Raw genomic sequence first — 10,942 nt, 5'->3', positions numbered from 1 at the left:
AGAATAAGGGGCCACCCATTTAAAACTGAGATGGGGAGAAATTTCTTCCCTCAGAGGGTTGTAAATCTGTGGAATTCGCTGCCACAGAGAGCTGTGGAAGCTGGGACATTGAATATATTTAAGTCAGAAATTGATAATTTCTTAAATGATGAGGGGATAAGGGGTTATGGGGTGCGGGCGGGGAAGTGGAGCTGAGTCAATGATCAGATCAGCCATGATCTTATTGAATGGCGGAGCAGGCTCGAGGGACGGTGTGGTCGACTCCTGCTCCTGTTTCTTATATTCGTATAACTGGAACACAAGGGGACAGATGTTATGTGCAGCTACACAAAGCCCTGGTTAGACCTCACTTGGGGGACTGTGTTCAGTTCTGGTACCGCACAGGCAGCATCTGCTTTTTTGCCAGGAGACGAAACTCGCCTCCGATTGTTCATCCACAGCAAGTTTAAACATAATGTTCCCGCTCTGGATAGAACAAGGGACTTTTCACATATAAAGCAAACGTGATAACCGCTACACGACAGAAACCTCAGTTACAAGCAGCACAACAGAGTGGAGCTGAACAGTGAGCTCCCTCGGTGCTGATCGGGACCGATGCTGATGTGGAAGCAAGTCATCCTCGACTCCGGGGGACTGCCTCTGAAGAAGAGAGGAGGATCAGGAATGTGTTGGCTCACCTTAAACAACTTCTGTCCCACACTGAAAGCTCTCAATCCTTCTCCTCCACTGCCCTTTTGCAGAAATGTCACGTAATTACCACCCACCATGTTCACTTCCACAGCCTCACAGTGGGCCACAGAGACTCCTGCCGTCTCCCCGCGATCAGCGAACTCACCCAGTTTGTAAAGTTACATCCGGAACAAGTGTCCCGCAAAGGGCAGGAGAAGCCAGAGAGTCTGTGAACTCAGTGTGTAACAGGAAGTAACGGGGTTATTAACGGTGATTACAGCAATTCATCATCATCATCTGCAGTCCCTCGAAATCAAGGAAGACTTGATTCCACTCTAAAAATGAGTTCTCAGGTGACTAAACCTCCAATACGGGAATTACAGTCTCTGTCACAGGTGGGACAGACAGTGGTTGAAGGAAAGGGTGGGTGGAACTGGTTTGCCACACGCTCCTTCCGCTGCCTGTGCATGTGTTCTGCATGCTCTCGGCGATGAGACTGGAGATGCTCAGCGCCCTCCAGATCCTCTTCCTCCACTTAGGGTGGTCTTTATCCAGGGACTCCCAGGTGTTGGTGGGGATGTTGCATTTTATGAAGTGGCTTTGAGAGTCCTTCAAACGTTTCCTCTGCTCAACTGGGGCTCGCTTGCCGTGCAGGAGTTCCGAGTAGAGCGCTTGCATTTGGAGTCTTGTGTCAGGCATGCGAACAATGTGGCACGTCCAACGGAGCTGGTCAAGTGTGGTCAGTGCTTCGATGCTGGGGATGTTGTCCTGATTGAGGACGCAAATGTTGGTGCATCTGTCCTCCGAGGGGATTTGTTGGATTTTGCAGAAACATCTTTGGTGGTATTTCTCCAATGACTTGAGGTGTTACTGTATAAGGTCCATGTCTCTGAGCCATACAGGAGGACGGGTATCACTGCAGCCCTGTAGACCATGAGCTTAGTGGCAGATTTGAGGGCCTGATCTTCGAACACTCTCTTCCTCAGGCGGCCGAAGGCTGCACTGGCGCACTGGAGGCAGTGTTGAATCTCGTCATCGATGCCTGCCCTCGCTGATAATCGGCTCCCGAGGTATGCAATTATTCATCCTCTCACAGACCTCACTTATTTTCATGCGATAAACTGATTGAGAATAGAAAGAGGGTTCGTGCTCGGGATCTTAACCACTCGACCACCAAGGACAAATTATAATAATGGTATATATTATATATATATATATATATATATATCTATATTAATAGAATCATAGAATCAGAAAGTTTCAGCACAGAGTGAGGCCATTTCGGCCCATCGTGTCCCCGCCGGCTGACCAAGAGCTATCCAGCCTAATCCCACTTTCCAGCTCTCGGTCCAGAGCTCTGTAGGCTGCAGCACTTTAAGTGCACATCCACGTATCTTTTAAATGTGGTGAGAGTCCCTCCCTCTATCAACCTTTCAGGCATTGAGTTCCAGACCCCCACCACCCTCTGGGTGATGAAATGTCCCCTCATGTCTCCTCTAAACCTCCCCCAATTACTTTAATTCTACGCCCCCTGGTTGTTGACCCCTCTGTCAAGGGAAACAGGACATTCCTGTCCATTCTATCCAGGTCTCTCAATTTTATACACCTCAATCAGGTCTCCGCTCAGACGCCTCTGTTGCAAAGAAAACAGATTCAGCATCTCCAAACTATCCTCATAGACAAAATTCTCCAGACCAGGCAACATTCTAGTAAATCTCCTCTGCACCCTTTCCAGTGAAATCACATCTTTCCTGTAATGTGGTGACCAGAATTGCACGCAGTACTCCAGCTGTGGTGTAGCCAGTGTTTTGTACAGTTCAAGTATAACCTCCTTGCTCTTGTATTCCATGCCTTGACTAATATAGGCAAGTATTCCATATGCCTTCTTAACCACATTAACTACCTGGCCTGCTACCTTCAGGGATCTGTGGACCTGCACTCCAAGGTCCCTTTATTCCTCTACACTTTTCAGTGTCGTACCATTTAATGTGTATTCCCTTGCCTTGTTAAAACTCCCCAAATGCATTACCTCACACTTATCTGGATTGAATTCCATTTGCCACAGTTCTGCCCACCTGACCAGTACATTGATCATCATCATCATAGGCGGTCCCTCGATCGAGGACGATTTGCTTCCATGAGTTCACAGGTGTTTCGATGAAGGACCCGATGTTCCAGTCCTGAACTCCAATTGAGTGGGTGGAAGATGCCTTTGTGTGGATTTATTTAACGTGGGGTGACCGTTGCACACCAGCCACCACACGCGCTTGACAGAGCTGGGTCTTGGTCCAGTGGCGAGGGTTAACCAAGACGACAGGAGACCAGCTCTGCTGCACGGACCTAGCGCGCACACATATCGCAGTGTGGGCTGGGCCCGTGCTGCCCCTGGGCCCTCGGCTCTTCTGGGCCCCGTATCCTCATCTGTCGCACCTCCTCCACGATCTGTCGCCGCTCCTCCACCATAAACATTCACCGCATCGCGCCACAAACACTCACCGCTCATCCACCCCGACCTTCCCACTCCTCTGCACCTGGGCCCTGCCGATGTTCCTGCTCACGCTCCAAAATGACGACCAGGGTTTTGATGACGTCACTCAGACGCCCATCTCAAAAACGTCGGTATTTGTTTAAATACCTTAAAAATGTTAACATATATGTAATAAAGCTTGAAGCACCTCCCGGAATTCCTTCTAAGATGGAATTATCGTTTGTTGATCCAGATTGCAGAATCCATGGAGAGATGTTACCCGTGGTATCAGGTGGTGTGGCTGGATTCCGATGGACTGCATGGATAGCTTACCAACTTCGCTTGTTGTTTTTGTATCATCGCGCTGGTCCCTCGGAGAACAGTGTGAAGTGGTGGGAGGATCAATGTGGCCAGGATTCATGTCCTGGTCAATATTTATCCCTCAATCAACATCACAGAGACAGATGATCTGGTCATCATCACACTGCTGCCAATAGGAGCCTGCCGTGTGCAAATTGGCGGCTGTGTCTCCCACACTACAAGAGTGACCGCACTTCAAAAAGTACTTCATTGGCTGCAAAGCGCCTTGAGACATCCATTGATATCTTCCTGTAGTCCGCCACTTTCTTCTTCATTATCAACCACTCAGCCTATTTTAGTGTCATCTGCAAACTTCTTACTCATACCCTCAACATTTCAGTCCAAATCATTGATGTTTACCACAAAAAGCAAGGGACCCAGCACTGAGCCCTGCGGAACCCCACTGGATCACAAAATCACCCATCAACCATTACGCTTTGATTCCTGCCTCTGAACAAATTTTGGACCCAACTTACCACTTTGCCCTTGAATCCCATGGGCTCTTACATTCGTAACCAGTCTGCCAAGTGCGACCTTATCAAAAGCTTTGCTAAAGTGCATATACATTACATCATACCACTGCCCTCAACAACCCTCCTGGTTACCTCCTCGAAAAATGCAATCAACTTAGTCAGACATGACCTTCCCTTGACAAATTCATGTTGACTACCCTTGATTAATACATTTCTTTCCAAATGAAGATTTATCCTGTCCCTCAGGATTTTTACAAATAATTGTAAAATGTTCAGCTGACCAGCCTGTATTTACTCAATCCCTTTCTCCCTTTTTAAACAAAGGTATAACGTTAGCAGTGCTCCAATCCTCTGGCCCCGCACCTGTAGCCAGTGAGCATTGGACAATGGTGGTCAGAGCCTCTGCTATTTCCTCTTTTGCTGCTCTTATCAGCCTGAGATACATTTCATCCGGGCCTGGGGAATTATCCACTTTCGAAGCTGCTGGACCACCAATACTTCCTCTCTCACTATGTTTATTTCATCTAATGTTTCACACCTCTCCACCCTCATTGCAAAGTCCACATCGCCCCTCTCTTTTGTGAAATCTGATGCAAAGTATTCACAAGGAATCCTACCCAAGTCTTCCGCCTCCGCGTACAGATTCCCTTTATGGACTCTAATAGGCCCCACTCTTTCTCTACTTATCATCGTGCTCTTAATGTATTTATAAAACATCTTTGGGTTTTACCAGATTTAATTGCCAACATTCTCTCATGCTCTCTCGTTGCTTTCCTGATATAGTTTTTAATTGCACATCTGCACCTCGAGAGTTTCTGCAGTATTGAGTTATCGATATCTGTCATAAGCTTCCCTTTTTTTCGTTAGCTTTCCCGGTATGTCCCCTGACATCCCGGGAGCTCTAGAGTTGTTAGTCCCATCTTTGTTTTAAGGGAACATACTTGCTCTGTCCCCTCAGGATCTCCTGCTTGAATGCCTCCCACTGCTCTGACACTGATTTACCAGCAAGTACCCGTTCTCAGTCCACTTTGGCCAAATTCCATCTCAGCTCAGCAAAATTGGCTTTACCCCAATTGAGAACTTTTATTCCTGGTCCCCTTTGTCCTTTTCTATAACTACCCTAAACCTTACTGAGTCTGATCACTCGCATCAAAATGCTCTCTCACTGATACCCCTCATACCTACCCCTCTTCGATGACAAGACCCAGTCTAGAACCGCCCCTCCCTTGATGGGCTTGTTACATACTGGATAACGAATTTCTCCTGAATGCATTTTAGGAATTCTCCACCATCTGTACCATTCACACTATCATTTTCCCAGTTAATATTCGGGTAGTTAAAATCCTCCACTATTACAGCTCTATAGGTTTTGCACTTCTCAACATTCAGCCCATATACTTGTTCTTCTATCTCCCTGGAACTGCCTGGGCGTCTATAGTGCACTCCCAGTAGTGTGATCGCCCCATTTTATTCTTTAATTCAACCCACATGGCCTCGTTTGATGACCCCTCTCACACATCTTTCCTTTTCACAGCTGCAGGATCCGTCAATAATCTCTCACAAATCAACTGAAAGCAGCTGGAATGTGCAGCTTTGAGAGGGGCTTTCTGCACTGTCAGGGCTGGAAACTGTTGAGTTTGAATGTGTACCGAACTGTACAGAGCATTCAGTAAATATAGCAGGACTGGGAGACATTGTGCTTTGTTAATACTGAACCAGAAATGCACATTATTCAATGCTTCTCATATTTAATTGAGCACATTTTCAGCTGGTTTTGAAACGGGAACCTTTTGCGTGCGAAGCGAATGTGATGACCACTACACTACGGAACCCACGCTTTCAAAGCAGGCTGCAACCTGAATGCAGCAACTTAGACCGCTCGGCCATCCTGACTGCTCAATATTATGTGTGGCCACCTGCAGTTTGATTTTGACCTTTTGTGTCCTGTCACATGAAGTAAATGAGGACAGCAGGCGTATCTCTGCCTGACACCGGGTAAACAGTGAGACAGACCTTGGAGCAAGGGTCTGGTGATTGTGAAACAGCAAAGAAAATATTAATTCTGGAATTACCCAAAGGAACAGTGACCTCGACATGATTTAAACACGCAACTTTCTGATCAAGAGGCAGACACACCACCGCTGCACTACGAGGCCTAAACACTGAGTCTGAGATGTTCGTCTATATGAAGGTTCTGCAATAAAAGGGGCTTTAAAATCCCCGCCCATTCCCACCGGCTGTCAGAAGCAGCGCTCAACTGCCAGTCACCATATGTTTATTTGTTAAACTTTTGTGTTGCTTTCACGGGAAAGCATCATTAATTAACCCATCACCTTCTTTTGCACAATGAAAGAAATGCTAACTGAGGGAGAGTCGATAATTTAATCAATAAATACAGCAAATGCTGGAAATCTCAGCAGGTCAGGCAGCATTTGCTCGGAGACGAAACTCAGCTCTGATTGTTCATCCACAGCAAGTTTAAACATAATGCGCACCATTGGGATCGAACCAGGGACCTTACACGTTTTAAGCAAACGTGATAACTACTACACTACGGAAACCTCTGGCAAAGCAGCCCCGACAGAGGGGAGCTGACCAGTGAGCTCCCTCGGTGCTGATCGGGAATGTGCTGGCTCACCTTGAACAACTTCTGTCCCTCACTCAAAGCTCTGAATCCTTCTCCTCCGCTGCATTTACAGAAATGTCACGGATCACCCAGCCACCGTGTTCACTTCCACATCCTCACAGTGGGATCACAGAGGCTCCTACCGTCTCCCCGAGATCAGCGAGCTCACCCAGTTTGTAAAATGAAACCCCGAACACCTGTCCGGCAAAGGGCAGGAGAGGCGGGAGAGTGTGTAAGCTCGTTCTGTAAAAGACAGTAGTGGGGTTATTAACGGCGATTACAGCAATCATTAATCGTCTCACACACATCAATTATTTTTCTGCGATGAACTGATTGAGAATGGAAAGAGGTTTAATGCTCGAGATCTTAACCACTCAACCAGAGAACAGCTTCGATAATTTGTATAAATATAAAAATATATTTTTATTTATGGACCTGAATATCAACGGCTAGCTGCCGAGACCTCATGGCGCAACGTTCGTGCATCTAACTTTGAGCGAGAGAAATTGTTCCACAGTGACACCCATTTCATCTTTTGTTCCCTTTTAAACACTAGAAACTGAGACAGGGGAATAAATAGAGAAACCAAAGCACAGGGATACAGACAAGAGGAAGAGAGAAGGGGAAATACTGTCCCCACCCAGAACTAATGCAGAAACCCCTCTGCTGCACTCGGGGTGGCCACCCACAGCCTGGATACACTAACGTCCCAACAGCTCATTGACTGTCGGAGTGGGACCGTGCGGCGCTTCAGAAGACAGGTCGAAAAAGCAAAGTCCCTAAATCGATCTCATGTGCTCCTTCTGCCAAGAATAGCTACACACAAAAAATGCTTTTATAAAAGTTACATCTTATCTCCAGGTTTGTCAAAAAGTTAGCTTGTTGGTCAAGGTGTATGATTCTCGTTTCTGGATTGTTAATTGAAATTTGCGAGAGATCCCGGCCGAGCCCACTATTCTGCCGCCAATTTTGAAATTACATCGAACTTTTGCAAAGAAGGACTTGAATTTCTGCAATGCCTTTCAGGAACTCATGATGCCCCAAAGCGCTTTGCAGCCATGGAGTTATGTTTGAAGTGTTGTAGTGCGGGGAAAGATGTGCCCAAATCACCCCACACGAACCTCAACTCTTTGCGAAGGAGTTCAGTGCAAATAATCATGTGCCTCAGGGACTTAGACTTTCTTTGAATGAGTTCTGCTTGTACCTGTATTCAAGCTTAAAACAGCAACTGGGCTTCCTTCTCGTGGTTAGCGAGTAGGTGACGAGGTTTGCGGTTGATGTCCGTCAATTTCAATCTTTGAAATTTCACCAAGCAACGAAATGATGAATCCAACTGTCCGTGTAATCCTTTTGTTCAGGTTTAATCACAGGAATATCTGCAGTCAGGAGCTGAAAAGTAATTAAAACCTACGACTGGCTTCGGGGCAATCGGAATACTTTGTCACAGACAAGGCACCTGAAGGCTGGAAGGTAGATCACACCGGTTGCGGGAGAGCTGGTTGGCGGTGACATGGAAGTGTCTGCAGTGTGCGGGACCAGACTGCTTCCACGCATCCACGATGAATGTCCCACCCTTTATTTGGGAAAAGTACAAGTGAGAGTGGACAAGTTCCATCCCGGTCGGAGCATTCTGAAGCTTAAACTGACTGACACCCTGGTTTGGGATGTCTTGCAAATTACATTTAAGTTAGTCTCTGTGGCGCAATGGGTTAGCGCATTCGGCTGTTAACCGAAAGGTTGGTGGATAGAGCCCACCCAGGGACGAAGCCTTTAACTGTTTTTTCCCCGAGGATTCGGTGCCGCACAGTTCCAGGTTGTCATTGTGCGTTTTTGCTGCACGAATATATTGCGCAAACATTACCAGCTGTGTTTTTATCCAGTGAGTTCCCACTCCAATACTTTTATGAACATTTAGTTCATGGAAAACGATAACAATTCTTTACATGGACCATGGTCCTCCATCCAGTCCACGAGAAATTAATTCCGTTTTTTTGTTTAAAGGAACTGGTGGAAATTGTCTGACCTATCGTTATGGCTTTGCTCAGAGGCTGAGAGTCAACAGTTTGCGAAGAATTATCTCATGGCCAAAGCCAAGCATGACAATGTCTCTCAGCATTTGTTCTATGAATCCCTGAAATTCGCAATGTCCTGCGAGGCGCCTTAATTCGGCGAAATAGCTCGCCTCTTCCTGGCCCTCCGACCGTTGGCACGTGTGGAACCGATACCTCGCCATCAGATCGCTTCCTTTAGGATTTAGATGCTCTCAGACCAGCGTACACAATTCTTCATAGGATTTAGTTGTTGTTGTCACCAGCGCTAGAAGATTCTTCATGAGGCCATAGTTTGCTGCCCCACAGACGGTAAGGAGGATCGCCCTTCATTTGGCAGCATTCTCGTCCACTTCCAGCTCATTGGCCACGAAGTACTGGTCGAGTATCTCCACAAAGGCTTCACAATCGTCCACTTCTGCGAACTTCTCCAGGATACCAACTGTTCCTTGCATTTTTGCGTGGTTGTTCATTGTCTCGTCGCCAATTGATACGCTCATAATAAAGGATGAAACTTAGTATTGTGAATAATGAGTAAGTGTGACCTTAACTCCTTTAATAAGACTCCAGGGTACAGGTACCTCATGTGTGGCCTGCTTATATACCGTGCTCCCAAGGGATACTGGGATCACTTGGGACTCCGACAGGTAAGCCCTCTGGTGGTGGTGTGTACAGGTTATCAAGGGTTAAATACATAACACAAGATGTGTACAGAAATCTACCATCAAAAGCCCTGTCATTAACCGCAAGTGGTTTCCTGCCAATTTTCTGATCACAAAAAGCTTTCAGTCCTTGTCCTTAAAATTGCAGATGCGGAAATTGATGAGTTTAATGACTTTGAAAGGAGGACATTGTTGTTTGGTGCCGTTCTGGTCAGAGAAATGTTTGTGAAAGGAACTTTTTGCAGAGGGAGGGATTGAGCATTTCAGCTTGTTCCTGAACACTTCTCTCTGGGCACTGAGCTCAGCAGCAATTTCTGTCGTGTCGAGGTTATCACATTTCCCTCACACATGAAAAGTTCCCGGTTCAAGCCTGCGCAGAAACATTATTTCTCAAACAGCAACTTGTCTGCAATAAAATTAAATAAAAGCTGTTTTGGATACATTGTTGCATGAGCAATGCACATTTAAAACCAGTCTCCTCAAATACAGATTGTGTAAAATCAGATGGGGGATAAAACTTCATCAAGGATTAAAGTTTCATGAATTATTAAAGTTCAGTTATTGAAGTTTTGACTGTCCCTGTCAGCATTTCATTCATTCTGTGAAACAATGCTCTCGGTTTACACCAGCAGAACTAAGCTGCATTTGAAACCACAAACAACTCATTAATTATTCGCTTTTCCCCAGTTCCAGAGCTCAGAGAGTTATTGTCCATCCCTGGGATGCAAGCTACCTCAGACCCGGGCCAAAGTTCCCCGTACACCGAGCACAGGCTCAGCAAAACCCCGGGGGAGAGGTTATCCCGGTCACTGGGCCTTCCAGCAACACTGAACAAGCGCCCGGTTTGAAACTTTCCAGAGTAATAACTTGTCACTGGAGCATCTAACAGTAAGGACCGAGCGGTCTGAGGCACTGCTTTCATTATTTGATTAAATTATCAACTCTCCCTCAATTCGCATTTTTATCATTGTGCAAAAGAAGATCATGGGTACATTAATGATATTTACCCACGAAAGCAACATAAAAGTTTAATGAAAAGTAATCGCCCAACGTGGAGCTCGAACCCACGACCCTGAGATTAAGAGTCTCATGCTCTACCGACTGAGCTAGCCGGTCTGCTCAATATTTATTCTGTCAATCCCCTTCAGAATATTGTCTGTTTCAATGAGATCACCTCTCATTCTTCTGAACTCCAGAAAGTATCGGGCGATTCTCCACAATATCTCACCATTGGACCGTCCTCTCATCCCAGGAATCAATCTGGTGAACCTCCGTTGTACCACCTCCAAGACAAGTCTATCCTTCCTCACCAGGGCCCTGTACAATTGTAGCTAGACTTCCTTACTCTTGTACTGTGGGCTATATATTAGGTACGATGGGCCGAATATCCTGTTTTTCTGCTGATTCTATGGTTGTATAAAAAGTTATTAAAATTCAACAGTCACTCAGCAAACATATTTGTATTTGCTTCAGTGTGCAACACTTGTGGGTGGATTAATGATGATTGAAACAATTTTTCAGTATCTCACAGACTTGAATTATTTTTGTCAACTTGCTCTGTAAAAATGCTTTCTCTGACCAGGAATCAAACCCAGACCATGACAGTGAGAGCACCAAATACTAACCACGAGACTACC

The 10,942-nt window shown here is 46.0% G+C and overlaps 2 non-coding genes across 2 annotated transcripts; one reads left to right on the top strand and one right to left on the bottom strand.

Moving 5' to 3' along the window:
• Positions 1–8,285: 8,285 nt before the first annotated feature.
• Positions 8,286–8,359, top strand: trnan-guu (transfer RNA asparagine (anticodon GUU)). The gene has a single exon. It is a non-coding gene; the product is annotated as a tRNA-Asn (tRNA).
• Positions 8,360–10,348: 1,989 nt separating this feature from the next.
• Positions 10,349–10,421, bottom strand: trnak-cuu (transfer RNA lysine (anticodon CUU)). The gene has a single exon. It is a non-coding gene; the product is annotated as a tRNA-Lys (tRNA).
• Between the last annotated feature and the right edge of the window lie 521 nt (positions 10,422–10,942).

The sequence above is a fragment of the Pristiophorus japonicus genome, unplaced genomic scaffold (assembly GCF_044704955.1).
Source record: "Pristiophorus japonicus isolate sPriJap1 unplaced genomic scaffold, sPriJap1.hap1 HAP1_SCAFFOLD_113, whole genome shotgun sequence".
Lineage (NCBI taxonomy): Eukaryota > Metazoa > Chordata > Chondrichthyes > Pristiophoridae > Pristiophorus > Pristiophorus japonicus.
Note: the sequence above shows the minus strand (reverse complement) of the source record. Positions and strands in the feature narration are given on the sequence as shown.